This window comes from Zea mays, chromosome 8, assembly GCF_902167145.1.
Source record: "Zea mays cultivar B73 chromosome 8, Zm-B73-REFERENCE-NAM-5.0, whole genome shotgun sequence".
NCBI classification, from domain to species: Eukaryota; Viridiplantae; Streptophyta; class Magnoliopsida; order Poales; family Poaceae; genus Zea; species Zea mays.
Window position 1 is genome coordinate 92817744 of NC_050103.1, and position 11946 is coordinate 92829689.

The window sequence follows — 11946 nt, forward strand, 5'->3', positions numbered from 1 at the left end:
AGTTGGTTCAATTCGAAGACCCTATTCAAACGGTCATTCGACCCGCGGATCTCCCAGCTGCGCTGGCCCTCGGTCCTCGGCACATAACGCCCAACAAGCCGCACCGCCTCATCCTCAGCTTCACGCACAAAGGCGGCCAGATCACGGTTTCGCAGATTTAGCGCGAAGGCGGGACTCCGCACCATCTCTCCACCACGGAAAGGCATCTGGCAAGGGCATACTTCGCCCAACGCCCAACCATGCGCCAAGGGCCATACCCCGTATGCCACAAACTCTTCAACCAAGTCGCGCCCACTGCTCTGGCCGGCGGCACACCGAAGGGCCCCTTCGTCCACATCATCCTCCGCCACTTCAAAGGGCGGGTACGCCGAGTAAAAATGAGAGCACATCCCGGACACGGGAAGTCCCTCGTGGCCTTCGATGGTACCCTCAGCAACGTAAAACCAAAATTCATTCCAGTTGCCCCACTTGTTGCGGGCGCAAGGGACCAACTCGACTACTGGCATCGTGGTCTTGCCGGTCTTCGGCGTAAATGTGCAGGACCCAAACTGCGCAACCTCATCTCCAATCATCCTCTTCTGCCAGTGTAAACAATAATGCTTCGCAAAGACTTCGACCGATGGCTGTCCGCCGTACAAAGTCGTCGCCCAGACATACTTCGACAGGGCCACCACGGCATTCGGCGTCAGCTGATGTATTTGCACGTTGAACCTGCGCAGGACTTCGCCAACAAACCGATGCGCAGGCAAGCGGAGACCGGCCGCGAAAAACGCCTCGAAAACAACCAACTCGCCCTCCGGCTCAGGGACTTTCTCTGTCCCCGGGGCACGGGCAACTCTGCCGCCGAAGTAGCCCAACCGCTGCATATCCTCCACACGGGCCGACGATATTCGCGACACGCCGAAATCAACAGAATCGCCGGCGCGCAACTCCTCCGGCATCAAACTGCTCAGCGTCTCCTCCGACGAGGCGGCGGCCGGCGGCGAGGAACCGGCCGGCGGCGTAGCGGCAGCGAAAGAAGAGGAAGACGACATCGCTACGTATCGTCGGCAGCGGCGGGCAGTCTGCTTCACTCGCGCCAGATCTCCGGCGAACAAGAGCACGGCGGGCAGACGAGCAGCAAGACGGCGGGCGATTAGGGTTTTCGCGGAGCGCGGAAAGTAAAGTTCAAAAAGCGCCGGCCCCCGCCCCCTTTTATAGGCAGGGCGCGGCTCTTCGGGAAACCCGCAATCCAACAGAGCGCGGCGCTTCGGGAAACCCGCAATCCAACAGTACGCGGTCAATCAGCGGTCACATCAAAACCCCCCGCGGAACCACTTCGAGCGAGGGCAGCGTCTCCGCCATCTAGCGACGTCTTCGGCACCAGGTGACTTTGTCGAACTGGTCCCTCGGAGGGCAGATGTTGGAGCGAAGGCAGAAACGCAACCCTTCGCTCGAAGTCTCCGCTGCTTAGCCGCTGCTCTGACAGAGACAAAGCAGGCAGGGACACCCTTCGCTTGATCGGCACCAGACGATGACCGATGACGAAGGCATCCCACAGTGCGGCCTCGCCCAGCTCAGAGGCCCACGTGCGATCCGGCCCATTGTAACGGGCCCTGCATGGCCGCCGCGTGTTACGGGCCTAATTTGTAAAGGCATCCCTGTAATTACAGTCTGTAACCCTGCTTTATGGGAATATTCTGGGGATAACCTAGGTAGCTGAGGGCACATGCGTCCTTAACACAAGGCGCTGGGCGTTCAGGTACCTATAAATACCCCCGCACAGTGCCCGTGAGAGGCCTGGTTAATAGAGCTATTTGCCATCTTACGCGTAACCCTACTGTCCACACTGTTCACCCATGTTGGCTCTCTTGCGACTGTTAGCAAGTCCCAACAGAGCGCTACTCCCCATTGATCACTACCTAGGTGATCTGGTAGGGTATCACTATGTAGCCATTACAAAGATTCCCTATAGGTCATAGCCGCTTGTTAGGTTTCTCCAGTTTGATAAACACAGTACCTCTCCCCACAGGAAGGGTGACTAACAAAAAGCAACACAAAAAGAACCTCGGCACCCAGCCTCGGCAGAGCAAGTATTATGCCCGGACCCCATTGACGGCACGACGACGAAGCCTACTACACCTCAAGTTCCTCTAATCAATCGACTAAGGGCGTCCCATACCACCCTCATGGTTGTACTGTTTTCCCGAGTGGTCATCCAACGAACAGGTCCTTACGGAGAGGTACTCGGGAAACAACCCGAGTCCCCTAAAGTATCACAAGTTCATCAACATATCCAGAATAACAGCCCGAGTCCCCTGAAGTATCACAAGTTCATCATAAATATTCTCATCATGTTCATTGATTAAAGTAAAGCAATAAGATAATACTTATCATAGTAACCAACTCCCAAAGGATAACCAAGGATAGGAAAAACAGAATACTAGTAAATCCTTAGGTTGATCATGGTATGCGGGACAATGAATTATAAAGTAAGTAGGACATAATGGGTCAGAGGACACTTGCCTTCACCAGGTTGCTGCTTAGGGAAGTCTCCTGCAACGCACTCGGGGACCATGGACTACTCGTTGTCTACGCAAAGCAATCATTCATTCAACACACTTGGGGAATAACAAAAGAACAATACACCAAACATATGCAACAGAGTGGACACAAGTGCAATAAAAGGTACATGTACACAGGTGAAATCTAGGTTCTAAGGTAGATCATTGTGCCTAAAGGTCTATTGCTCCCTAACTAAACCTATCTCAGTAGATTACTAACCTAACTAGGCCTATCTTAGTAAACTACTTACTTACATAAAGTTATTCCAGAGATGGGATCATACATTAAATGGGAATTAGTCTAGAAAGTTGAGCACTTTACTATTCATTAGGGTTTTACCCTTTTATTTTATTTCTAATGGAATTCATATAGTCTTATTCTAACCTAGATCTACCATAAAATTGGGACATGAAAACAGTGGGTGAACATAATTTATATAGATAAAGAATAACATTTTGAACATTTTGCAATTTGAACCACCCAATTTGGAGTTCATATGCAAAAGTTATGAAATCTACAAGTTTTGGAATTCAAAAACCCTAAATTAAACCTATTTCTGTGATTAAAATAAAGTCCAGGGGTCTCTCTGCAAGAAACTAGGGACCCAGTCGCAAGAAAACGGGACTGCATGTTCTATTCTCGGGAAAGCGACTGGTTCTTTAACAAAAATGCCAAACGAAGGGGTATCGGGCTGTCTCGGACATCAGATCTCAGATCAACGACCAAGAAAAGATCCCGCGGGCGGGCGCGCACAGCTGACAAGCAGGCCAGGATGGGCAGTGGCCCGGGTCAACGGTGCTGACAGGCCGAGACCGGCGGTAGGGGCGCGGGTGAGGGGAAATCCGAGCGACCGGATCCCAAGGGGGCAGTTGGGATTAGGTTTGCTCTAATTAAACCTAGGCTGCCCGATCTCAGACGAACGCCTGAGATCTAACAGCCAGCTTGGGACATACTCCTCGGCCGCCAGCGGTGGCGCCGCTCGTGCCCACGATGGAGTCCCACCGGAGACGAGGGCACGAGCGAGCTAGGGGCCCTGGGCGCCAGGAAGGGCTTAGGGAGGTTCGGGGAAACATGGTGAACACAAGTGTGGGCATGGCGACAACGCAGGAGCCCCGGAAGATAGCTGCCTACGGTGGGATGGCTTGGCGGCAACGTGACCTTGCTCCGGCGAGCAATCGCACACACCCGAGGGCAGGAAAGGGAAAAATAGAGGTAGGGGAAGGTTGGTTACCTCGAAAATGGACTCCGGTACCCTTGAACGGCGGAAGGGACACGACGAGGCCTTGGGTCAACGGCGGCGATGCTCCGGCTGCGCGGTGAAGGACAGGTGAGCACGAGCAGAGAGAACTAGAGGGGGAGAGGGTAAATTGAGGCGTGTCTCGAGTTGCGGACGCCGAGGCAACGGGCACGGCGAGACCTCAATGATGATGGCAGAACGGACGCGTGAACACGACGGACGACGGCGGTGCTTCTCTGACGCGCGCGCGGTGTGAGGTGAGTGCGGGAGTTCTGCGGGGGTGCGACTGAGGAAGGGGGAAGAGTGAGTGGGGTGCAGGCCACTAGAAATGCCTGGGATGGGGCGGGCGCAACCTCAGCCTGTGTCGTGGGCGTGGAGTCTACGGCGTGCACACGGACGATTGGGGAGGACAGGACTAATAGGCGGGGCCCATAGGGTAGTGGGAGAGAACACGCGAGCGAGCGGGCAGCGACGACAGGGCGGACCCACCGGGTATAGAGAGGAAAGGGGAAACGGGCGCGCGCGGGCAAGGGGATCGGCGACAGGGTGGGCCCCTTGCTTAGAGTGCGCGTGGTAGCGTGGATGCGCGAGGGGAGGCGATGACATGCGTGGCCCAGATGGCACAGGGAGAGGGCGCGTGCCGGGAAGGGGAAATGGGCCGCTTGGGCCGAAAGGCCGGGGAAGGGGGGCTCTCGGGCTTCTTTCTGTTTTTCTTTTATTCCGAATTTTCTAATCATTTTTCTTTTATTTTCTTCTTTTGAATTCAAATCCAATCAACCCAGAAATACAAATTTGAATATTTCAAACATGTGCATCAATCAAAAGCAAAGTTTAGGCTCATCATGATGTAACATTCCATGTCTCCCCTAGGTTTTAATATACTAAGGAAATAATATATCTCCCAAATAAATAAACACATTCTAATAAAGGAAGAGAGAAGAAATCTATACAGAGAAGAAATCTATACACTTGAATTTGGTAGATATTAGAGAAGAAATTTTATACCCCCAAATTCAGGGTGTTACACTGGTACTCGTCGCTTTGACCAATAACTGTTTCTTCATGGCAGAAGTTAAAGGAAATGCTTCTCACTAGCTTCCAAGGCTTCCAATCAAAGCTTGTCATTGCACAAGATTTGTTTTAGTGTACCCAAGATCTAGATGAATACCTCCAATCATCCATCCAAAGATTTCTTCATCTTCGAACCTAGGCACTAGCAGTCTAGGACAACATTATCATCGAAGTCGTGGTCAAGGGGTTTAGACCAGGGCCAGCAGCCTGATACTTTGCAAGAAAACCTTCACAATCTCTTGAGAAATTTCTACAGAAGATGGATGAATAAATAGGGGTTGACAATGTCCCAGCAGCAAGCAAGTTCCTAGCAACAAGCAAGCTCTCAGCAGCAACCTTCGCATAACACATTTCTTCCACCTGCTCCGAGAGGCGGAAGGGGAGGCTGAAGTTTCGGTGGCAAGTTCAATGACATCCAAGGAAGCCATTCTGCTTGTTTTATGGTGAGGACAAAAGCCACACCACAATAACATGCCATCGTACTATCAACAAGAAGAAAGAACTTGCTTTGTTAGCTACTCAATCCTCCCAGACAAAGGAGGTGTTTAGTCCATCATCGTATCGTTCACCCTATATCCCACAATATGTCCATCCTCGGTTACAGGAGCCAAGGCTAAATTTACCTTCAACTTCAAATGCTTCAAGCAATCTAGTGATTAGTGCATGGTCACCATCTGCCTCCTTCGTCCTAGGACCACCTCCCTATGACCAGACGCCTGTTGGTCACCCCAAGTTCCCGGTGCAAGATTTACAACATAAGGACAGAAGGGAGGGATCCGAAACTTGTACTGTCAACAGCATGGTCCCGGAGACGAAGCATATATACTAAGGACCCTAAGGGGATGGGTAGTGAATACCCGAAGATATTAAGAAGAAGCTGCTCTGAATTTACATATTTGAAAAACTCTTTTATATTATGCAAATCAATGTAATAAGTAAGTTGGTACCTTCGAGTGCAGTAATGAACGATTAATTCACCTAAGTAACGGTGAAAAAACTCCAAAGTCATTTCTAATGGAATGCAAAGCTATGATTCATTCACCTAAGTAACGGTGAAAAAGCTCTGAAGTCGTTCCTAAGGGAATGCAGAGCTACGATTCATTCACCTAAGTAACGGTGAAAAAGCTCCAAAGTCATTCCTAAGGGAATACAACACAACGATTCATTCACCTAAGAAACAGTGAAAAAGCTCCAAAATTGTTCTTAAGGGGATGCATAGCTACGATTCATTCACCTAAGTAACAGTGAAAAAGCTCCGAAGTCGTTCCTAAGGGGATGCAGAGCTACGATTCATTCACCTAAGTAACGGTGAAAAAGCTCCAAAGTCGTTCCCAAGGGGAATTCAGAGCTACAGTTCAATCACCTAATTGAAAGGGAAATGGCCTTAAACCATTTCTTATATTGATTTTGGTGCTTGATTACCATCACAACCATCCGGAATAACTAGTTTGCCTAGTATTTGATTCATAGGTTCATAAGTTCAACAATGTAAGTTTCTAAGTCACAAACAGTTCAGATCTAACCAAATAGGGGTAAAACATGGAATAGATGATTTACCAATAGCACTACTCTTTGGATAAGTTCTAAATACCCCGAGGAATCTATTCAATAGATCTAGAGAGGTTGGAAAGCTCAGAATCAACAATTCACTATTTTTGAGCTAGTTTGAGCAAAAGAAGAAATATGAGTTAGAAAATTAAAATATCCAAGATCCATGACTTAGACTAGTTGGAAAGAAACTAGATATATTTGTCTAAGTCATAGGATCTCTCTCAAAGTTCAATCAAAGCAACTTGGAGAAGATAGTTCAAAGATCAACGACAAGTTAGAACTCAAGTCCTGAAATCGCCAAGTGCGGACCGTCAGAGCCCCTAATGTGGACTGTCCAGAATAACGTAGACTATTCTAGACATGAGCTCTTTTGGAAATTTCACATGTGCTCGAACCGTCTGGTGCCTTATCACGGACCGTCCAGTTATAAATCCTGGACCATCCAACTATAATTCATGGATCGTCTACCTGTGTTGATTTGCTTCAGCCCGAAGGTGATAAGTTGAGAAGAAGGATTTTTAGAGCTAGCGCGGACCGTCCGAAACCAAGGGCAAACCATCCGCGAGTCATCACCGAGGGAAGACAACTGTTAATCTAGCCATTGGGTTGTCATACTTAACCATTGTAATGTTAGATATGGCCATTGGAGTGTCGCAGACCGTCTCGGCCCTAGCCGCGGATTGTCCGCCAGTGCAGATTTTGGCAGATGTGTCATAACGACTATATGGGTGGTTGAGGGCTATAAAATCCACACCAACCATCCATTCAAAAAGATTTATTGATCCATATCATACACAAGAGTTGGGTATTCACTCCTATCTACTAGAGAAACAATTCTATACACATTAAAGCCTCACAAGTGCCACAAAACAGAGATCAAGCAAGAAAGAGCTACTCGTGTGTGTTTAGCGATAGTGCCTTGTTAGAATCATTGAGAGAAAGTGTGTGCTACCTCTTGTGATAATTTGAGCATGGAGTATCGACTCCCATTGTTTTGTAAAGCTAACAAGAGCCCCTTATCTTTGTGGTTGGCCTTGCGAAGACTTTGGTCTTTTGTTGACAAAGAAGAAGGAACACTCGCCGATCTTGGTGACCGTTGGAGAGAGAGAAAGGGTTGAAAAAGACCCATCCTTTGTGGACTCCTCAACGGGGATTAGGTTCTTGGTGAACTGAACCTCGGTAAAACAAATCATCCGTGTCTCTGGTGTTTATTGCTTGTGATTTGTTTGTCTTCTCCCTCTCTAAGTTCTCTCGCGCTATTCTTTGTTGATATTACTTTGTGTTTCTTGATGTTAAAATTCTCATATATAGAAGCAACTCCTTGCAAGAAAGAACTTGTGTTGTTTCCCTTCTTAACTAAGTTTCCTTGCTCTATTCATCATAGATATTTAGTTGTGTTGCTTTGAGTTTATTCCATATTATTTGGAAGCAACACTTTTGCAAGAATAGGACTTAGTTCTATAATTCGATTATTATTCATTTTGTTCTAACCGCTTACTAGGGGATGAAGTGTTGTTTAAAGTTTTAAATTTCAGGTTTCGCCTATTCACCCCCTCTAGGCGACTATCAATTGGTATCGGAGCTAGGCACTTCATTTAGAGTTTAACAACTCGAAGTGATGGCTTGGAGAAAATCCCAAAAGAACAAGAAAACAACACCAAAGGAGAACAAGGAGGTAACTCTTGATATATTGCTTTTTCGATTGTTCTAATTATGCTTCTTGGTCTACTAGAGTGATAAATGCTTTTAGAACCATAAATCCTCAATTAGAACAAATTCTAGACAAGAGTATTATACCTTCTAGTTATGATAAGAAAAATACTTCTAAAGAAGATCAAAGATGTTTGCGCTTAAATTATCTAGGTTATGAGATCTTAGGTAACTCTCTTAGCATAGAAGATTATCATGGCTTCATAATCAGATATGATGAACCTATTCATGGTGCGCATGATATTTGGACTAGGATTAAAGATAAATTTGATAAGTCCAAAAATAGTTCATATGATGCTTCTACTTTCTCTAGTTCTTGTGAAACTAACCCTTTGAAGGAAGAAGAAGAAAAAGAATGTTGGAGACCAAACGATGAATCCACCTCTCCAAAAGGTCTGTCTTCCCATTTAGATTCCCAAATATTTGTGTGGCTAATGAAAATGATAGCAGAAGAACAAATGAGGATGAGGAGGACGAAAGAAGCTTTATGCAACACTACGCTCACCTAAGCCTAGAAGACAAGACGATCATGATCAAATTTCTAAAAAGAGTGAGAGAGCCAAGTGAAGCTCTTCATAAGCTATAAGATGTCCTCATCAAAAAAATCGAAAGCTTGGAAGAGTTGACTAAAAATTTTGAGCAGCTAAAGTGCTATCATGTTGATTTGGTCCAAAGGTATGAAGTCATTTCAATCGAGCAAGAAAATTCTTTATCATGTATTGCTCAATTAGTAAATAAGAATACCTTGCTTAAGGACCAGGTTGAAAGGCTAAAAATTGAAAATCTAGCTTTTCAAGAAAAACATGATATACTTCTATGTTCTCATGAAAATATTATGGATAATCATATCATGTTAGATATTGCTCATAAGGTTGTAATGGCAAATATAAAATCTTACCAACCTCATTTATGCACATGTGTTCAAATTGAAACTATATTGCCATGTGTTAATGCTTGTTGCTCGCCAGCAAGCAAATCTATCTTTGAGCTAGAATTTCCAGAAATAGATGATATTGTATATCAAGAGTTCAAAAAAGAAAATGAGAGGCTAAGAATGAGCCTGGCACAACTGAAAGGGAAGTGCACTGCTCAACTTTCTCAAGATAATTGTGATGACATGGTGAAGAAGTTTGAGATGGGAACAACCGTAGCATGCAAAGAATTCCTCAAGAAAAATGTCAAGGTCATGAGGAATGTCGAGAGGAAGGAACAAAAGAAGAAAATCAATACCTCTGCCAAAAGCCTATGGCGTTTGGTGTAAGCTGGTGAAGGTATATGTTAAACCTTTTCAGAACAGCAACTATCGTCTTATGCAAAGGAAATCTACTATAAAGCACTAGTTTCAACAGTCGTCATGTGTCACGCGCGTAGGTGTATTCTGCTCTCGTTATCAGTGGGTCATTACCTATAGATAGACCATAAAAACCATTCAAATCCCCATTAGTGTAACACCCAAAATCTTAACTTGTGATTTAAGGAAATCCTTTAGAGAAAAAAAATAATAAATATAATCATCCAAATAAGTGCCCGTGAGAAATAATTAGACTTTAGAATTCACCCCTTCTAAAGTGATGAGTCATAATGAAATAATGTTAGCTAAATCATATCTTGATAAAGATTTAGACATTTGAAAATGTTTTCTATCAAAACAAAGGAACCATAATTTAAAATTTGAATTCAAATTGTAAATGAGAATATAAAATAGAAAAGGAAAAAGAAAAAAGGAAGAAACTCGGTTGGGCCAAATAGTGCCTTTCAACCCACTCCTGCAGCTCGGCCCACTTATCCCCTCTACGCGGCCCAGGTGGGGGAAGTCAGCGCCGACCTGTGGGGACCAGCTGTCAGCCGGACACCTACTTCTACGTGCGCTCGATGTGTGTATGGCGTGTAGGGCCCACTCGCAGCGACTACTCTCAACTCCACGCGCGTGATCACCACTCGGGGCTGACTTGTGGGGCCCTAACGCCAGCCGCGCCCATCCCTGTGCAACCTCTCGATTGCTCGCCGCTAGGTGGAGCCAAGCCGTCAGATTCACCGTATCCTCTCCAAAAACTCTGCGTGGCAACCTCCACAATTCATGACAATCATCTCAAAGATCCCACCTAACACCCAAGATCCTCGCCAGCCCGTGCCTTTAGGCTATAAGACCCGACCCTCACGACCCCCTCCGTCCATCGCTTCCCCCTTTACCTTAATGACCTCGGCGAGGCACATGGAGCTTGGTGCCTAGGCGGAGGGCAAAGAGCGCTCGCCAACACCATACCCGTCCACGGCTATTGCTCGGGGGGTCTGCGCCGTCCTAGTGTGCTTCGCGGTGATGCTGGTGAGGCACTCGTGGCCTGGTGAGGAGGATTAGACCTCGGTGGCAGCCAAAATTCGTCGTTAGAGCTTTACCTCCGCCGCGAAAGTGCCATGCGGCGTGGAACAGCCTCACCACCGCGTCAAGCCTTGGTATGGCACCCTATATCAAGTTCGTGAGTGGATGAATTTCGTTTTGCACATTTTTTGGGATGGATTGCTCGTCGGGCCCGCTGACGGTGCTTCTCTGTTGAGGAATTGCCGCGTTCGGGGCGCCACCTCCGTGCTCCGTCGTCTGGGGTAGGTGATGGCCTCTGTGCCGTCCTATCCTAATTCAGCGATAGGGATTAGAAGCCAAGTCAACGGTTCGACTAGGGCATAGTGACCGTAGATCTAGACATCAGTGGATAGGATTGAATCTACGGTATTTAAATATGGCCCACTGCTTATGGATCCAACGATTGTCGTTGTGTACCGCTTCGGATTAGTGCCCGAGCTAATCGGCGCCCCTGATCTTGCATCTAATGGTGCAAATCAACCCATACCCCTTCGCCGAGCAAAAGTGCAAAAGAGACCCTACGATTTTTAGAAATAAACCCGTCGTCCATGTGTGGAGGATAGTAATTGCGATCAGGTCCCGTTTTTAGCAGAAAAACCCCTAGGGTTTCAAATAGTTGTATCCACAGCCTAGAGATTAAATAAAAATGAGTATATTAATATAGAAAATGGTTTTTAGTATAAAAATAATTCTAGAAACTTGTTTAATGCATAAGTAATTCATTTGAATTCCTTTTTGATTCATTCTAGTTGCATTAATCTCACATTAATATTGTTTATCATCTAGTAACCTTGTATTACCATGAAACCTATATAGTATGTTCTCATGTTTGGTATAGTATGTTCTCATGTTTGGTATGATGTTAATATTTTCCTATACCATGTTTGTTTGTATTGCTACGAGTAGCAATGAGGCTACAAGGCACTTGAAGACCAAGTTGGTACCTAGGAATCTTGAGTCTAAGGCAAGTTATGCCCTTGATCACTTTTTCTTTACCTAATAATGATCATATTAATCACTGTGACATGCTCGGGTTAATTTGATGGGACCTAATAGGTTTCCCTAGTATTGTTTATCCCACACCTTGTTTACCACTGAACTTTTGGGTAGTTTTGCTATTGCTCCACCTGGTTTTGGGATTAATATTACATTATGATCATGTTCCAGTTATACTGTTGTTTTAATTATTATTCATGACAAGATCATTGTGTTAATTGGAACATGGAGCTTAACTTGAGTAAACAGTGCTACCACAAGGGTGGAATGGGACACCCTTGGCCAAGTAATTAGGAAAGCTAGGGTGAGATTACCTTACCCGGGTAGGGGCAAGCGGGGAGGTCCTCGGGTCGAACTGTCTATAAAGCTTTTCGGACGAGGGATTCCTATGCTTTCTTCGTCCTGAATTTGTAGCGGGTTTTCTCGAACTAGTGGAACTTTAGAAAGGCCTCGTAGTGCTACCCTGCCTCGCTTCCTTGGT